General features: G+C 45.0%; 1 protein-coding gene and 1 long non-coding RNA gene across 2 annotated transcripts in view; one reads left to right on the top strand and one right to left on the bottom strand.

Annotated features, from left to right (window-relative positions):
* Window positions 1–7,089: 7,089 nt before the first annotated feature.
* Window positions 7,090–12,605, bottom strand: LOC107979681. The gene is made up of 4 exons (XR_003480425.2): window positions 12,133–12,605; window positions 9,255–9,447; window positions 8,275–8,425; window positions 7,090–7,791 (listed from the first exon to the last, which is right to left on the bottom strand). It is a non-coding gene; the product is annotated as an uncharacterized LOC107979681 (long non-coding RNA).
* Elk3 (ETS transcription factor ELK3) overlaps window positions 11,713–17,538 on the top strand; it is a 61,402-nt gene continuing 55,576 nt past the window's right edge. Inside the window, 1 exon segment of the mRNA NM_001246732.1 lies at window positions 11,713–11,763. The gene's annotated coding sequence lies outside the window, so the exon portion shown is untranslated.

Genomic DNA, 17,538 nt, shown 5'->3' with positions numbered 1-17,538 from the left:
ACGAGTCTCCTTGAGATTGGAAGATTACACAAAAAGGTTTGGACAGTAGCCAGTACCAGCCACTGGATATGGAGAGACCACCTTGGATTATTCAACCCTAGCTAATTAACCAGATGAACACTGTTAAATAACCAGCCCCATACATGATCAGCAGAACAGCCACTCAGCTGAGCCTAACCAACATTTCTAACCCACAGAGTTGTGGGCAAATAAAATTGTTGGTGCTTTAACCTACAGATTGTAGGCCTGTTGTAGCTGACACTATGAAACCAATTTATTGCTCTAAAAGGAACTGGGACAAATAATGTTTAAGTTGTGTGTTAGGCTTTGTTGTAGAGAACTGAAACAAAGGTTGATTGAAGCTTCAGCCTTCCTACCCTTGACCTTGAATGCATTTCCTTTTAACACAATTGTGTTGACCCACTAGAGCAGTGGCTCTCAATCTGTGAGTCACGACTCTTCAGGGTCAAACACCCTTTCACAAGGGTTGCCTAAGACCATCATAAAACATAGGTATCATGTTATGACTTATGACAATAGCAAAATTACAGTTATGAAATGGCAATGAAAATAATACTATGGTTGGAGGGTCACTACAATATGAGGAATTGTATAAAGGTTCAGGCTTTAATGCTGATCGGCTCTACCTCCTTAAGAGACAGACTCCGCCCCCTGACAACAGTCAGGCATGCACAGGGACGTGCATCACCACATCACCCACCAAGCATTTACAGCCTGTGTGAGGACTCTGGACATGCATGGAACCTCAATGTGCATGTGCAGTCTTCCCTTTAAAAGTACCAACTTCCCCGCTTCGCGCTCTCTGCTGCTTCTTCGCTCTCTCTCTACTCTTCTCCTCTCTCTGTTTGCTTCTGCTTCTCTTCTCTCTCTTTCCATGGCGACTGGCCATGACGGTCATCCATTAACTCTGTTTCTCTTCTCTCTTAGTCTCCCTACTCTATCGGGCCTTATAATAAACTGTTAACATGTCTCATCTTGCACCTTCCTTCTTTTCTTCTTTATTTCTAATTTAAACAAAAACATAACATTAAGGGGTTGCAGCATCAGGAAGATTGAGAACCACTGCTCTAAAAGAAACATTTAAATGAGAAGAACACTTTGTTGTCAGGCAGATTCCCAGGGTGGTGAACAAGGAAGAAAGACAGGAGGAGGAAGGAGATCCAAATGCTGGGGTCTATGCTTGTGGGCCTGTCATTGCTTCTTCACTGAGACAAAACTATTGCTTAGCCAAGTGGGACCATATCTGTATGGGCTTAAACCTCTGCCATTTCCCTCTATAAGGAAATCCAAACGTTCCCTCCAAAGGACTCAAAACTAGTCAGTGAAATAAAAATTACAGCAGATTAACAGGAAAAAGTCCACAACAGGTTTATTAATGTGTGTATGCACAAAAGCTACATAGAATCTAAAAACTCAGGTCCAATGACAGAGCATAAGCTAAGCATGTGTAAGGCCTTGGGTTTGATCTCAAGCACTGAAAAAGAAGAGCCAAAAACAAATAAGTAAACACCCCAAAGCAACATTAAATAGTGGGAACTCAAATGCCATTCCATGTAGGACAAGGGGAGATGGGGGAGCTGTAGATGGTTCAGAGGGGAGGTAAAGGCTCTTTAGAGAAAATGAAGCCTGGAGAGCAGACAGGATCCCAGAAGAAAGGTCCTCAGGTCTGGGTATGATGAGTGAAGTAGCACTGAGCAGATCACAGGAAGCTGTTTCTCTTTGGCAGGTCTGGTCCTTTGAGGATGACAGACCCTCTGGGAAAACTTCTTGCTTTGGGGGAAGAGGATCAAGAGAAAGGAGGTGTCAGGGCAAGCCCGGTAGACTTCGAGGCTGTTTCTGTCATGTTGCATGTTAAAGTACCCAGTGCCACCTGTCTCTCCTCCTAACTCTCAATTGCAAGGATTACAGGTTGTGCCACCACAGTTGACTGGAGTGTCACCTGCACCAACAACACACTGGTAGGACTTGACTTAGATGACACCAAGCACCACAGGAGACAACTTAGGTGACTCAATAGTCCCTCCTCTTGAGTCACTGAGTTGCCAGGTCCCAAACTCTACTAGTCCCATGTGACTAGCTTCTTTTAGTCACATTTATTCTACTTTTGGTCAGTGAACAGCTGTTGTGTGCCAGGTACTGTGTGGGATATAATGTGTCAAGGGGAAGGTATAGACTAGGCCAGGAGTGACAGGATGTGGCATTCTACATGGAGAGGGGCTCACTTGTCCTCAGCATCTTTCTGGTAACATCTCCTACACTTCAAGGTTTCCTCATAGGTGGTTCCATGCTAAAGGCACAAAATTTCAGACCTGGGAGAACTTCGCTCCCTCCCAACATCATTTGTACCAACAGTGTGGGAGAACACCAGCCCCACAGACAGCAGCTAGGGGATCACATCAATCTGATCCTTGTTATGATAAATCTTTCCGCCAAAAGCCGCCGAGCCCCACCACCACATGTGTGCTTACACCAGCTGCCTGCCCGAGTTAGGGCCCCAATTAATACACAGAAACTTATATTAGGTTCAAATGCTGCTTGGCCAATGTCTAGGATTTCTCATCTGTTGGCTCAGTTTTAATTATCATAAATCTATATATTTATAAGACTTATCTTATAGAGGATGCGTTTCACTGGTGCCCTCTCTTGCCGGTGGCTCACATCCTGCCGCTGGAGGAGGAGGCGAAGGGGAAAGGGGACACTTCCTGTTTCTCCTTGCTTAAATATGAGTCTCCTTGCTATGTCACTTCCGGCCTGGATCACCACTTCTCTACTACATTTCCCAGAATCCTCTTTGACTCCTAGTCCTGTCTAACTTGCTGTTTCATTGGCCAAACAGAACTTTATTCAACAATCAATAAGATAAACATACACAGAAGTACTTCCCCCATCAGATCCTCATGATGGGGGTCAGAGGCCCTTACAATGGAGCCTTCACTGGGCCTGGGCATCTTTGGGGACCTGAACGTGAGCCAGAACTGAAATTGGAGTTGGAGCTTTGGCTTTGGCCAATGGAGCTTTGGTAACGAAGACTTAGCATCCAGTATGGCATAGCCTGTGGAGCATGTGCATTTTCCTTTTATAGGTAAAGGGGCTGAACCCAAGAAAGATGATAGAAGTTAGTGCTGGAATCAGAGCCCTGGGTTTGCAGGTTCTCTTCCTGGGCTTGATTTGTTTGTTTGTTTATGTCCTCAGTTATAATGTGGTACAAAAATGGAAAAAAAAAGATTTAGATTTAGGTAAAGAAACAAAACCCCTGAGTTTTAATTCCAACCCCCTTATTCAGTAACTGTGTAAACTTTAATTCAAAACTCTTATTTTTGCTCCTTGATTGAAGCAAAGCGAGTTATCAATGTAGTTCATCTATTGCATGAAGTATTTAGAGTGTGGGTACCATGCAGAGTCCCCAGTAATGATGCCTTTGCTCCTTGAGTACCATGGTGTTTATCCAAGGAAGGACCAGGAATGTCATTTTGTTTAGTCTCATCCTCTAAGACCATTCACCGACATTTTCTAAGAGGACATGCCATTATTCCCCTCCCCCCCCAGCATCTCCTGCCACTCTTTGGGTCCTGGAACCCTGACTAAGAGCAGTAGGAGAATGAAGAAATGACAGGCACACAAACACAGCAAAGGATTGGGTGGTCTGAGTTCTCAGATGGAAAAGCTGCAGCAAGCCAGGAGCTCAGCCGCTCCCTCTGCACACCTGAAGGGGGAGGCATGCTTACTGGAGACAGCTGCATGAAGAGGCAGAGTTAGATGGTCTCAGTAGGGGTAGCCGCTGCAGGGAAGCAGTCTTCAGGCCATAAACATGGTGTGTGTGTGTGGGGGGCACCATGGAAGACATTGTCTGTACACGCTATTAATATCTGCACATTGACCAGGGGTAGGTTTTGTCATTTCCCTGAGCCAAACCCAGGGAAGACCTTGCCATTTTTTTGTGAGTCTAAGGCATTGGGATCCTGGACATGGGCATGCCCATGCCAAACAATACACATTCACTCATATTTTTACTCACTCCCTGCAATTTCCTGTCTCCAGATCCCTAACAGTGGCTTATGAAGTCAGTTAATTTAAGGTAATCCAATAGCATGGTATCAGCCAGCATCCTTACCTGTAAACCCCAGTTAGGCAGCCTGCAAGATGACCTTTCTCATATCTCTACCTTGGGATATGAATCTTCAACTATGTCCCAGGTACATAGGAGGCCTTGAGACACCATTATGACATAGCTTAGCCAACATATGCTCCAGGGGAAACTGAATAGCTGCCTCTCCCTAATAGTCTTCAGAGGTTTTTCTTTTCAAGTGTGTGTGTGTGTGTGTGTGTGTGTGTGTGTGTTCGCACGCGTGTGTATGCATGTGTATGTACACCTGTGCAGGTGCATTTGTGTATGAATGTGTACAGGCCCAAACTAACACCAGATATTTTTCTCAACCTCTTCCCACCTTATATATTAAGGTACGGTCTCTCGTTGAACAGGGAGCTTGCCTTTTTAGCTAGTCTTGCTAGCCAGCTAGCTCCAGAGATTCTATTTCTACCTCCTGCTGGCGGGTAAGCTTCCATGCCTGCCCAGCTTTTACATTGGTTTCAGGGATCCAAACACTAGGCATCATTCTGAGCCTTCTCCAATACCGCTTCTCTCGTTAGTCCCAAGTCACAGGTTCTACGTTGCCAATGTAAAGATAATGCTCTCCCTTTATCTCTCTGCTGGCTCCCTACCCAGTCTCTCAGCTAATGGCTTCTTTCCTTGAAGTTTCTCTCTTGGCTCCTGCCTCCAAAGATAATTGAACCAGTCCAAGCAGGCTGTTGAGGACTAGGACTCCATCGCTGTGCTTGTGTTATGGAGTTACTCTGTGTTCAGAACACCCTCATCTGGAGTTCCCCCTGCCAGTCCTGGTGGTCCTGAGACTTTCCTGCGTCATTCTAAATAATGTCTGTCGTTTGAGTATCAGGCCTCTTTCAAATGGGACACAACACCAAACATCTAATCCCTTAGCCTTTTCTAGCATTAACGGGTTGATCTTGAAACTTCACACTGTAACTTTCCCCCACCTTTGCCTTGAGCCCACAGTGTGGCATCTTGCTTTCCATGGCATTTCCTGAGCTGCTGGTAGTTGGAGAATGAGGGAAGGAAAGACAGAGACATAGAGAGAGAGACAGAGAGAGAGAGAGAGAGAGAGAGAGAGAGAGAGAGAGAGAGAGACAGAGACAGAGACAGAGACAGAGACAGCTGGCGGGGAAGACTGCAGTTTCCTGTCAAACCTGGTCCAACACCTTCTAGGATCAGAGAGAGAGAGAGAGAGAGAGAGAGAGAGAGAGAGAGAGAGAGAGAGAGAGAGCCCTCCATTTTCTTGACTTACACATCTAAAATCCAAACCAGCTGCTAGCACAGGTATTCAAGGCATGGCTGAGTGCTGAGCCCTTTTGTGCTCTTTTGGGCTTACCGAACTTATGTCATGTAGGAGGTGATTTTGACTAGTCTGGGCAGGTTCTTTATTGTGTTGTTCTGGAAATGATGGCAGTGACTCACAATTCAGGGAGTTGTGATACTCTGTCACTACTTGCCTTTTCTTCCTTCTTTCTAATGGTACAGATGTGGATTTGGGGGAGGTCGGAGACTACAGAGTCCTAGTCAATTTTAATCTATGTAAATATTTGACATTAGTTGTAATTCCCCCATTAGTTGTTCTCCTCTGATGACTGTTCTCATCTGTACCATACCACTGTAAAACTTCATCGTGTGTCATTCCTATTTTTATGGACTGCAGGTTCATTTAACAACACAATTAGCATGGCCAGGCAATGGCTCACTGAGGTTGCTCAGTGGGTAAAAGTGTTTGCTATGTAAGTCCAATGACCTGAGTTCATGGAACTCATGTAAAAAGCTGAATACCATGGCACACTCATCTGTAATCCAGACACTCCTATGGTAAGACGGAAAGCAGAGACAGGGGAATCAGCCAACAGTGTCTCATGGGCTCTCAAGCCTAGAGTACACAGAACAGTGGCAGAAACAAGAGAGACCCTGACTCAAAATGAGCTAGAAGCAGAGAACTGACTCTTAAAATGTTGTTGTCTGAACTATACATATGCATGCATGTGCACAAATACACAGCAAATAAATAAAAATTTAAATTACCAGCCAGGTGGTGGTAGCACATGCCTTTAATCCCAGCACTGGGGAGGCCGAGGCAGGTGGATGCCTGTGAGTTTGAGACCAGCCTGGTCTACAAGAGCAAGAGCCAGGACAGCTTCCAAAGCCACAGAGAAACCCTGTCTCAAAAAAACAAAACAAAACAAAAATTATCACTTTTTGAGTAGGTATTAAGGTTATAGATGGAGGATTCATAAGAGAGTGATTCATTCAATCAACTCAAAGCCATAACTCATCAAGTGAACAATTTATCTCTCAGATGCACTCAATTGAAGGATTTATCCTTGGGTATTTCTGTTGAAATGGGCTGAAACTGGAAGCCAAAGCATCATATTAGCTAACAAGAAATTGTTCTGTTACACGCAGAAAGATATCATTGAAATATTATTTCCAAGTTGATCATGCCACGTGATTCCAGGCAAATGTGGGTCTTGTAGTCTTGTGTTTGCTATACTTGTGTTGTTAGTTTTTCATTTATTTATTTATTGAAACTCGATCTGGCTCTATAGCCAAAGCTGACCTAAAACTCATGATCCACCTGCCTTGGCATCCTGGGTCCTGGCATTGGAGGTGCATGCCACCACTTCAGGCTCTACTTTTTCTTTGTTTGGGTGTGCACAGCCGGGGAGACATATAATGAAGTTGGAGCCATTACAGGCAATCTGACTGTGAAAGGCCAACAATTGCTACACATATCCCATGAATCAGAGTGGCTGGTAGAACCCAGCTGCATCACACAGTATGATTGATAGCAGAGTGTGAACAGAAGCCTTTCTAGCAATTTCCCAGATGTGATGGATAGTATTTACAAGAGCACAAAGGTCACATTTCTCTCTCCAAGAATCTGACGCGCACAGGGCAGAGACAAATCATTTAATTAAAGAATTTGACTCATAGGAACAAATTGTTCAATGGGTCCCCACCAAGTTCAAATACAGTAGTGTATATGGGTAAGGAGAGATGTTCTAGGTGGTTTATCTGGTTGATCTTGGAAGGCTGCTTGGAGGAGGCCAGATGTGAAGTGAGTAAGGGATGGACAAGGCATTTACATGTGCTTTTCAAGGACAAAGGTGGTATGGGTGGAGCTTTGAAAAAATACAGATTCCTGGGTTTGACATCAGCCTCCCAGGGGTGAGGCCCTGAGCAAGCAGCTATGATGTGAAACCATCAGGAATGAGGCTCAGGTCTGTTCAGAGACTTGAATTGAGTCTTGAAGGAGCATCTCAGGGCTGTGACTGGAACAACCAGTGGTTGTTCACCTCTTCAGAAGACCAAGTAAGAATAACTAAATGAGGCTCAGTTTACTCTGAAGGTGAAATTATTGGACGTGAAGGTTGTTAAGGATGCTGAGATTTTCATCTGACATGACACATAAAGGCCTTCTTCAGAACAAGGAAGAAAGTGGTTTAAAAGTCAAGCCATTGTCAGCAAGGTGGTATATGCTGGAGGACCAGTAATCTGAGGTAAGCCTGAGCTGTGTAACCAGACCCTGTCACAAAATTCAAAAGGCAAAACTAAAGCAAACCAAGATGAAACAGAAAGCGTTTATTCTTTAATTGAACAATCAAAAAGGATACATGATTTTGTTGGCTAAGTCAGTGGTAGGCAAATGTTTCCTGTAAAGAACCAAAAGGGAAATATTTTCAATTGTATAGACCATATAGTCTCTGTCACTCCTTTTAATCCATTCCATTGTAGAACAAACACAATGTTAGACAGTATATAAGTGAATAAGCATATCTATGTCCCAATAAAACTTTAAGGATGCTGAAATTGAATTTTATGTAATGTGTACATGTAACAAAATGTTACCCTTTAAAATTTTTGTTTTCAATCATTTAAAAATGTAAGTTCTTGGGTTCATGGTGTGGCAGATTACCTAATATGTACAAGGCCTTGGACTTGATCCCCAGGATCACAAAAATAATAAGAGTAAACAAATTTTTATTATTCCCAGTAGTCAAGAGGTAGAAACAGCCCAAATGCCCATAAATTATGTCTACATATACTGGAAAAGTATTCAGCTTTAGTCTTTAGGACATTATGCTAAGTGAAATAAGCCAGTCAAGGAGAGACAAATATTGTATGATTCCACGTACGTGAAGTATCTTACATGAAGAATTCATAGGAGCAAGGAGTAGAATGAGTCTTTCCAAAGGCTTAGTCAGGGTAAGGGTGGGGGTGAGGTTGTTCTTCATGGTTATAGCTTTTCAGTTTTATAAGATGAATGTGTTCTGGGGGATCAGCTTCCTAACAAAGCAAACACACTTAGCATGACTGAACTAGACATTTAAAACAGGTACATTTTATTGCTTTATTTTCAAAGCCACAATTAAAAAGAAAAAGAAGCAAATTCTTCCACTTAAGCCTGGCAGATGCTATTTTTTTCCCAAACTATAATTACAAAGGAAAAGGAGAAACTTTTTCACCGTAGCTGCACAGGAACAGGCAGGGGACTCCTGAGACAATCCAAATCCAAGCTTCTCAGCGTCCCCAGAAAATCCTTTAACCACAAGCAGTGGGAAGGCCAGCTCCCACAAGGCCACCCACAAGTCTATGAAACTTCTTCAAAAGCGCCTTTAAATGAAATTCACAAACATTTAAAAACCCTACTCCATAATGCATGTTGTTTTAATGTAAATTTCGTTTTCACTATATAAAAAAAAATAAAACAGTGGAAATGATTGCTTGTTCAGGCTCAGTGAGGCTGGAGAGTTTAGTCAAAGATGCACACTCAGAAGAGCAGCATCAGACTGGGACCTCCAGAGAACATTTTCTTGGGAGTGGGTTGTCTTCCCATTGCCCCATTTGGCTGTCCATTCCCAAGCACTAAACTCTGTTGTACTCCCAACTACTGAAGCCTCTCCAAAGCAATGATGGATTCTCCCCAGAGCCACCAATCCCCAGGTGTCTAATATTACCACTCTGTCTGTTTTAGAATAGCTTGGTTTGATTTCTTCTCCCCCTCCAGTTATGCTTTTTTTTTTAAATCTACCTGTAATTGTTTCCTTTATTTATTTATTTATTTAGTGCTGAGTGTTGAACTCATGGGTTTGTACATGCTAGGAAAGTACTTTACCTCCAAGCTAAATCTCTAGTGAGACCTGTACAGGTTTCTTGAGCTTTCTTTCCAAGCAGCTGTATAGGCGTTGTGTCTCTAACTCCTGCCATCTTCCCCAAGACAGTGGTGCGCCACTCACAAATGACTTGCCTGACACATTGACACACTCTCTCCCGAGGCCCACGGTTCTCTTGATGGCCCTGAAGATAACCTGTGGGTTGTGAGGAATGTGAGATTACATGCACCCATGCACCATGGCATCACACGGAGCAGTTCATGGCTGGCCCTAAAAGTCTTGTTCTGCCTATCCATTCCTTTCTTGTCTCCAACACCACCACCACCACCAGCCCCACTCCCCACCCCCCCAAACCCCACCCCCGCCTGTGACCACAAATTTCTCACTGCTCCCATAGTTCCACATTTTCTGGAAAGAGCTGGAACCATACAACATTTAGCTGTTTGAGACTGGCTTCTCCCAGACACATGCTTTCTAAAATAAAAAGCAACATGTGTTCCTAAGTGTCTGTGCTTCTGCGCTGGATGGTACGCTTACATTCTGCATTCAGTTCACACGGACAGCTGGATCATATAGGGACACACACAGTCTGGGTTCTGCTGAGTGACAGGAGAAGCCAGCCAGGGATTTTAAATGATAATCTCAAGTGGAAAATTGCCTGTGGAAATCAGGGTTTGATAACAGCCCCATTCGCCCTCCTTCTGTTTCACTTCTTACCTCTTAGAGCACTGGGGAGCCTGGTCCCAATCAACAGGTTATACACATTAGTTATTAAGCAAAAACGTTGGCCCTGTTTAACAGGATGTTCGGATAGACACTAATAGATGGGGGAGGTGGTATTTACTTCCATAAATCTAATCTCCCCGACCTTTAATAGTAAGGAGATACTTATAAACTAATAATATTTCAGAGAGATCACAAATACTAGAAAAAAATGAGGAAATGTCAGAATGTGTTCCTCCTGACCTGGAAACTGGTGTTGGTCTGCGATGAGTGTGCTGTGGCCTAGATTTCAAAGCACCCCCACCCCACACTGGAACGTGATTCTCCAGCTGACAATCACACCAAACACAACGTGGGGCAGGGAGTGGGGGTGGGTGGGAGGGAAGGAGGAGAGCGGGCTAAGGCTGGGCAATTCGGGTTTTAACAAGCCACTATGCGCCATCCCCCCCCCCCACACACACACACTCCACACACACACACACAACGTTGAACGTACAGGTTTAAAACCCACTGATCTGAAGCCCTAAAGAGCTGGGGCATGAGGCTGGAAGATTCTGGAAGGCTGTGAGTTTGAAGCAGAAGGCTGGGGTTGGGAAACTGTGTGAAGGGTTTAATAAGAGACCCATTCCCTCCCCTGCAGCCTCAGAGACTTGTCCAACTCTCCAATCAGATCCTGGCCAGGGGTGGGGAGTCCAGGCTTGAGACCACAGGGTTCCCCTTCCGGAGTCTCAAGCCACCTGGAGTTCCTAAGGTGGTGTCTTTTAAGCCACTTTACCGTCTCTTTCTTCTATTTCTGGTTATGAGCCTAGCCTTTAAGGGTTGAGCCATCTCTTCAGCCCTACCCGTATCTTTCTTAAGAAACCTGGCTTCTAGTTTGTGGCTCTTAAAAAGTTTTTCCCAAAGAGGACCCTAATTCTAAAGCTGGCTTAAAATGTATATTATTATTATTATTATTATTATTATTATTATTTATTATATTGTTGCTGTTAAATAAGTTAATATAAGATAACGTTATTCGACCGCATCTCTAGGAAGCGTCCATCTCCTTTTGCGTACACCCTACATCTTTTCACCCTAATCTCGCCTGGTTTGCAATAAAAGCAGGCCAGTGCCCAGAGCATCCAAGCCCTGAACCCCACTCTCGATCCCTCCTGTCCACAACTCTTCCGTGCCTGCTTATAGAGAGCAGCGCGCCCAGCTCCCTTGCAGGCCAACGCTGCAGGGCACGACCCCAGGGTGATGCCCAGTTCAGGGACCTGGGTGCCCGGGAGCTGACCGAACCCGTCGTGTGGAGGGGCGGCGGCCTTGCCGGCGGGTCCCCAGGCTCCTCCCCTGGGGTGGCCCAGCAGGAAGCCGGGCGGGCGCGGCGGGGGCGCGGCGCGGGGGCGCGCGGGGCGTGCGGGCGGGCTCAGGGCCCGGCGCCGGGGGATGCGCGGGTCTGGGCGGGCAGCCCCGGCGCACAGCCGCGGCCCGGGCGCGCGGCGCGGGGCGGAAAAGCCTGTTTACACAGACTGCACACCGCCTGGGGAATAATGCAGTAAAGGAAGTGAGCAGGCTCGGCCTGACTGCTCCAACTTCCTGCTCTCACACACAGCAGAGGAAAAAAAAAAAAAAAAAAAAAAAAAAAAGAGGAGCGAGAGAAAGAAAAAAAGGGGGAAAAATCAGGATCTCATTACAAGAGCAACAGACCGTCTGCAGACGCCTGTCAGCATGGAAAGTCGGGGGCTTTCGCCCGGGTCCTCCTAGAAATCTCCCCAAGAAGACTCCCAAACGCTCCCCCACATCTGGGTAGGTTGCAGGACTGTTTGCCTGTTGCTCCGGCGCTTGCAAAGTTTTCTTCGGGGTAGTTTTTTCTCTCTCTTTTTTCCTTCCTTCTTTCTTTTCTTTGGCTGGTGGGGGTGGGGCGGTGGGCTCTGTGGGGTGGGTTGTAGACTGTGGTGGGGGAGGTTGGGGGTGCGTCCCCGAGGGGGAGGATGCTGTGCGCCGTCACCGCCACCGCCGCCACCGCGGGAGCTCTTGCGCCAGCCGGGGGGGGGCTTCGCTAAGAACCAGGGGAAGGGGACACCCGGCGTACAAGCTCCCGCACCCCTGCAGGCCCTGGGACTGAGGATGGTGGCCGGAGCGGGCTGCGTGACTGGAGGCTGGATCGCCGCTGACCTCAAGCTGGGGCTGCGGTCGGGATCCCTTCAGGATGGGCACCAAGGCGCGGGTGCTCAATTCCAGAGAGGGCACAGGGATGGAGAGGGGGTGGAGGACGTGGGCAGTGGAGATGTGGAGCACCGGGCTGCGTGTCCACTCTCTGGGCAGGTGACCCCCGCCCAGGTCACCGCCCCAGGCGCACGCCCAGTCAATTGGACATTTAAAAGCCGACCGAGTCTGCTGGTCCGGATTCGGATTTGGGACATGGGCCAGGCAAGGGATGCTCTTGAAGTTATCAGTTCTTTAACTTCCAACTGCCTGCTGGCCTGTACTGTTACTAGAACTTTTTTATTTTATTTTATTTTATTGTTTTTTTTAAGAAGGAGGGGGGATTAAATTGGGGGCGAGAGCTAAAATTTTTTTTAAAGGTCTCTGTTACGTTTTCGGAACCGAATCATTCCGAGGATAAGCTGCAGTTACGCGGCGGGTGGGGGTGGAAGCAAGAAAGGCTATTTCAGAAACTGCAAAAGGGGCTTTTTAGAAGGAAAAAAAAAAAAAAAAAAAAAAAAAAAAAAACGAGTGTCGGGAGAGTTTCTGGCTTGTCTGGAAACGGCAAGACTAATTGCCGTGCGCTTCCGCTTTGAAACTGGCTGCAGACAGCATCTTGAAAATGACTCACTGAGGAGCTCACAAAGAAACTGTGGTTTGCTGCTTCTCAGGTTTATGTATTTGTGCCTTTTACAGTTTCCTTTGTAGTGTTCAAGGGTCCCCCGCCCCTTCCCCACCAGCCCCCTCCTCCCCTCCCCGCTTCGAAAGCCCCTTGCTGGCCTTTAACTCCCGGCAGTCCTCTGCCCGAGGTGGGGGCAGTTGGGGATGGGGGGGAGGCCGAGTTGTTTTTGGAGTTGGCTGGGGAGAGGGTTAAAGGGATTCTGCTGCTGCAGGGGGAAAAATGTTCCTTGAATTTTCCACTGGCTGCTGCAGGAAGAGAGCCCCTTTAGTCATTGCTAAGTAATGTCTGCACACACACACCGACTAATCTCATTGGGAGTTTCCGCTGCTCCGCACAGGAGGGGTTTTGTGCAAGCCACTGTCAGCCTGCGAAGCAGGCGCTGCAGAGCGAGGCGAGTCACCGCCTTATTGACTTAGAGGTGCTTCCTCCACCCCGCCAGTCTTTCCAGGGCAGTCTCAAAAAACTTGGAAGTCTCTTTGGCCATTTTGGTTCTCAGGAGAACATTCTTTTCTTCTGTGCGTGCGTGCGCGCGCGTGTGTGTTCTGTTTTGTTTTCTGTTGTCCAACACACACACACACACACACACACACACACACACACACACACACACACACACACACACACACACACACACACACACACACGCACACACGCACACACACACACAGGCCTGCCGGTCCTCTCTCATCTGTGCCTCAGCTTTGTTGGGGGTTTGGGGGGGGGGGGCGTTGGGAAACCCAGGCATGTTCCGGGCATCTATTAAAGAGCCTGAATCGATTTCTGAGCCTTATTGCCCAACAAAATATTCTCTGGTCTCACTCCTTTTTCTCCCTCTCTGTGGAACACATTTATTTGGAAAAGGTCAGTTATGGGTTTGAATTTATGAGGATTATAAAATTAGAGATTGTGTTAGGAGGGCATGCAGGTCAGACAGTTAAGGAGACTGTCCGACATAAGCTTCCAGTAATGACTCTGCTTGCAAAACCCCAGAGCATGAAAAGTGATGGCCTTTCGATGCCAAATATAGCTCAGGCCTTCTGGCTTGCTTCCTTCTTTCCTTCTTTCTTTCCTTCCTTCTTTCTTTCCTTCTTTAAATGTTGACTAGAAATCTGTAGAGTTACTAAAAAGGACAAAGAATTTTAGAGAAGCCCTTTAGAAGCACGGGGCCCCTTTCTTGATAAGGACATGCTGCCTCTCTGGACTTCTAAGGTGTTGCCATGACTTCTCCAGTGGCCAATGTAAAAGCAACCCAGCCAGCCCACCCTATGTGAGTCAGTGGGACTAAGTTCAATTGCACCTTTCTTAGTGGGTGGTCAGTAAACTGTTGTTGCTGAGTGACTGGCTGAGATGGAAAACAAAACTCTAGCTGATGGGGAAACTTCTTCCAAGCACTCATCCTACAGGAGAGTCCAGGTTGTGAACATGTCCCCTAATCATCCAGTGCATCCCCTAAATCCATTCAGTGGTTCCCAACCTTCCTAATGCTATGACACTTTCATAGTTCCTCATGTTGTGGTGAACCCCCAACCATGAAAGAATTTCGTTGCTGTTTCATAACTGTAATTTTGCTGCTCTGCATCTGATGTGTGACCCCAAGGGGTCTCAGCCCACAGGTTGAGAACCACAACCACTGTTCTTATCAGAAGAATGAAGGCATCAGAGTCCAAGTTGAACATGCCTGAGATCTGTTTCTGTCATTTCCAACCAGGAATGATTTTGCTCCCTTCGAGGAATACCTCCAGGGGTGCAATTGGCATCCACAGGCAGAAGCCAGGGGTGCTGTTATTCATTCAACAATGTCCAGGACACCTCCCCATAAATAATCTGCTAGCCTCAAGTATTAGTAGTGCTTACACCGAACTATTCTCACTCACCTTAATGATGAAGATGATAAAAGGGCTCACATTCACTCAACAGATGGGCATCTAAAGGCTCCAGTTGTCCTTTTCATTACGGCAGCATACTCCTTTTTATGTCTGTTTCAGTCTTTGTTTGTCTCTCTCTCTTTCTCTGTCTCTCCCCGCTCCTGTCTGTCTCTTTTTCTCTGTGTTACAGAATGACAGATACTGACATTGTGATGGAGTGATTTTTTGTGTGTGTGGTGAATTTTTGAACCTTTGTAAGCAGTGAGTCTCCACACAACCAGTACTGAAGCCTTTTAGATGGGAAAGGCAGTATTTGGATGGGGGAGAGCAGTTTTTTTTTTTTTTTTATCAGCCCTGCTTGAATTTTGAAGTTACCTAAGCATTTATATACCCCGCCCCCGTTGTCTTCTGTAAGAAATCAATGAATTCAAAACTGCTAATATACAGTAAATGCAATCCTGAGGTCATACATTAAAATTTATGTTTGTCATAACTTTTTGGAACCTAAATCTTTTCCTGAAATTGCTTTTAGAGGACTTCCAGGCAGTGTGTATAAATTAAAATATTCCTTCTCAGGGATCACATACTGGATTTTGTGTGTTCTGTGCCACCAAATTATACTTCTATAGATGGTATTGTCAGATGTTGCAAATGTTACTGACAAGTCCAAGGCACTTAATTAAAAAATTACCCATGGGTATGACTTCCTGGAGTAAGGTGAGTTACTCCCTGCTAGTAAGCAGTTTGGGTCCTTGACATGCCTGGGCAGTGATATAGTCCTCTTTTTTTTTTTTTTCTTCTAGGCCTTGGGCTCCTCATCATGCATAAAAAGCAATGAGCTCCCTGTCTGTTTTAATTTTCCCCTGGTGACCCCTTCCTCAGCCTGCTTATTCTCCATTGTATACATCATGAGTGACATGAAGTCCCTCACGTTCATCAAATAGCCTTGTATGTTCCGGGCAGACATTTTCCATGTACTCGTCATCTTAGCTTCTCTTTGCTGATGCAGGGTGATTTAGAGCAGGTTGGAACCACACCAGTCAAAAGACATCTTCCAAAGGTTACTTTTTCTGTCTTTCTTGGTTGTGAAAAAATCATAAATTACCCTAGGAAAACATAGAAAGCCACAGTGACAACAATAAACATCTCCAAAAAATCCTGCTGCTAGCATTTCGTTGTATATTTTTGTTGTCTCTTAAAACATGTGTTGTGTATACAGATGCACAGGAACATGTGTGCATGTAAGGTTTTATTTGGAGTCATGTCATGCTTTTAAAAATGGCTTATTTTCACATTAACATCCCACATGCCCATTTTAGTAATGAGTACTAAGACTGGAGGTGCCAAACATTGAGTTTGTATTTATTGAGGAAGGGTTGACATGATTTCTAAGGAACTGGTCTTGTGTTCTGTCTTCTGTAATGTCTTAAGAATGCTGCCCTCTTGAAAGACTGGGTTCCTATGTGCTGTGAAATTTGGGGTTTTTGATGAGTGTCTCTATGATTTAAGTGTGAGTCATGATTTGCAGTAGAGTATGGAGCTGTAGTAACAGGAAGTGAGGGCACTACAAACCAGAACAGAAGGCTAAAATGAAGGAAGAGGATGGAGATTAAGCTCAAACATACACCTTGGGATGAGCCAGCTGGAGGAAGGGCCACGTAGATAACTCTTATTTATTGCTGTATCCACACTTTCCAAACTTTGGTGTTTTATTGATTTTTTTTTAAAAGCTCAATATTGTTATTGCCCATGGCCAGTTAGAATTGAGGTCATTCAGCTTTTTAATTGAAACCATGGCAGTGACACCATGATGACTCCGTTGTTGCCACTTAGAACGCAGGGCCAGCAAATTAAATTACTCCTGTGTTTGTATGTTTAGCTTTCTGTTAACAAATCCTCAAGGCCTCTAAAGATGGTAGCTCATTTTCTCTTTTAGGTAACTGATCTTCTAATATTTAACTCTCTCTGATTCCTTTCCACAATCAGAATTAAAATAGCCCTTACACTCACTCCTGGAACTTCACACCAATGTCAGCAGTTTCCGAATAAACTTTGCAGTGGTCACTTCAGCTAAATGTGATTTGGGTTGAATTATCACTAGGAATAAACTCTGGCAACTTTACTGATATGGAGTAATTTACATTTCCTGAGAACAACTACTAAACTGTTTTAAAAGTTAAATAGAGGGCTGGAGAGGTGGCTCAGGGGTTAAGAACACTGAATGCTCTCCCAGAGGACCTGGGTTTGATTCCCAGCACCTACATGACAGCTCACAACTGTCTGTAGTTCCAATTCCATGGCAAAATACCAATGCACAGAAAAATTAAAAGTAAATTTAAAAAGAAAATACTTATTAAAGAAAAATTAAATAGAATTCCTTTATAACTTAGCTGAGAATTTTACTTGCATATTTTTAAAGTAACCAAGGTGATTGGTTGTAATAACATTTGAATTTAAATTAAACTAAAATGAATTTACTCACAGACTCAAAGGTAGCTCAAAGGCTTTTGGTATTTTTAAGTATTTATAAAGCTACTGGAGCTAAGGTGCTCCCATTTAGCCACAAATCTGATAGGAATCATAGGGTAGGTTAAAAAAAAAGAACATCTGGATGCATTTTCTTAAGACTGGTTAGGTTAGGGCTCTCAGCAAAAGAAAAAACAAAACAAAAAGCACAAGACCCTCAACACACTTTTTACTTTAATAAAAAGACATAGGTTTTGCTGGGCATGGTGATGTACACCTTTGACACCAGCATTTGGGCAGTTGAGGCAGGCCGGTTGTTAGTCTGAGGACTATAATGTGAGACCCCATCTCAAACAAACAAAT

The sequence above is a fragment of the Cricetulus griseus genome (assembly GCF_003668045.3).
Source record: "Cricetulus griseus strain 17A/GY chromosome 1 unlocalized genomic scaffold, alternate assembly CriGri-PICRH-1.0 chr1_0, whole genome shotgun sequence".
Taxonomy (NCBI): Eukaryota; Metazoa; Chordata; class Mammalia; order Rodentia; family Cricetidae; genus Cricetulus; species Cricetulus griseus.
This window is presented reverse-complemented; position numbering and strand designations above follow the sequence as displayed.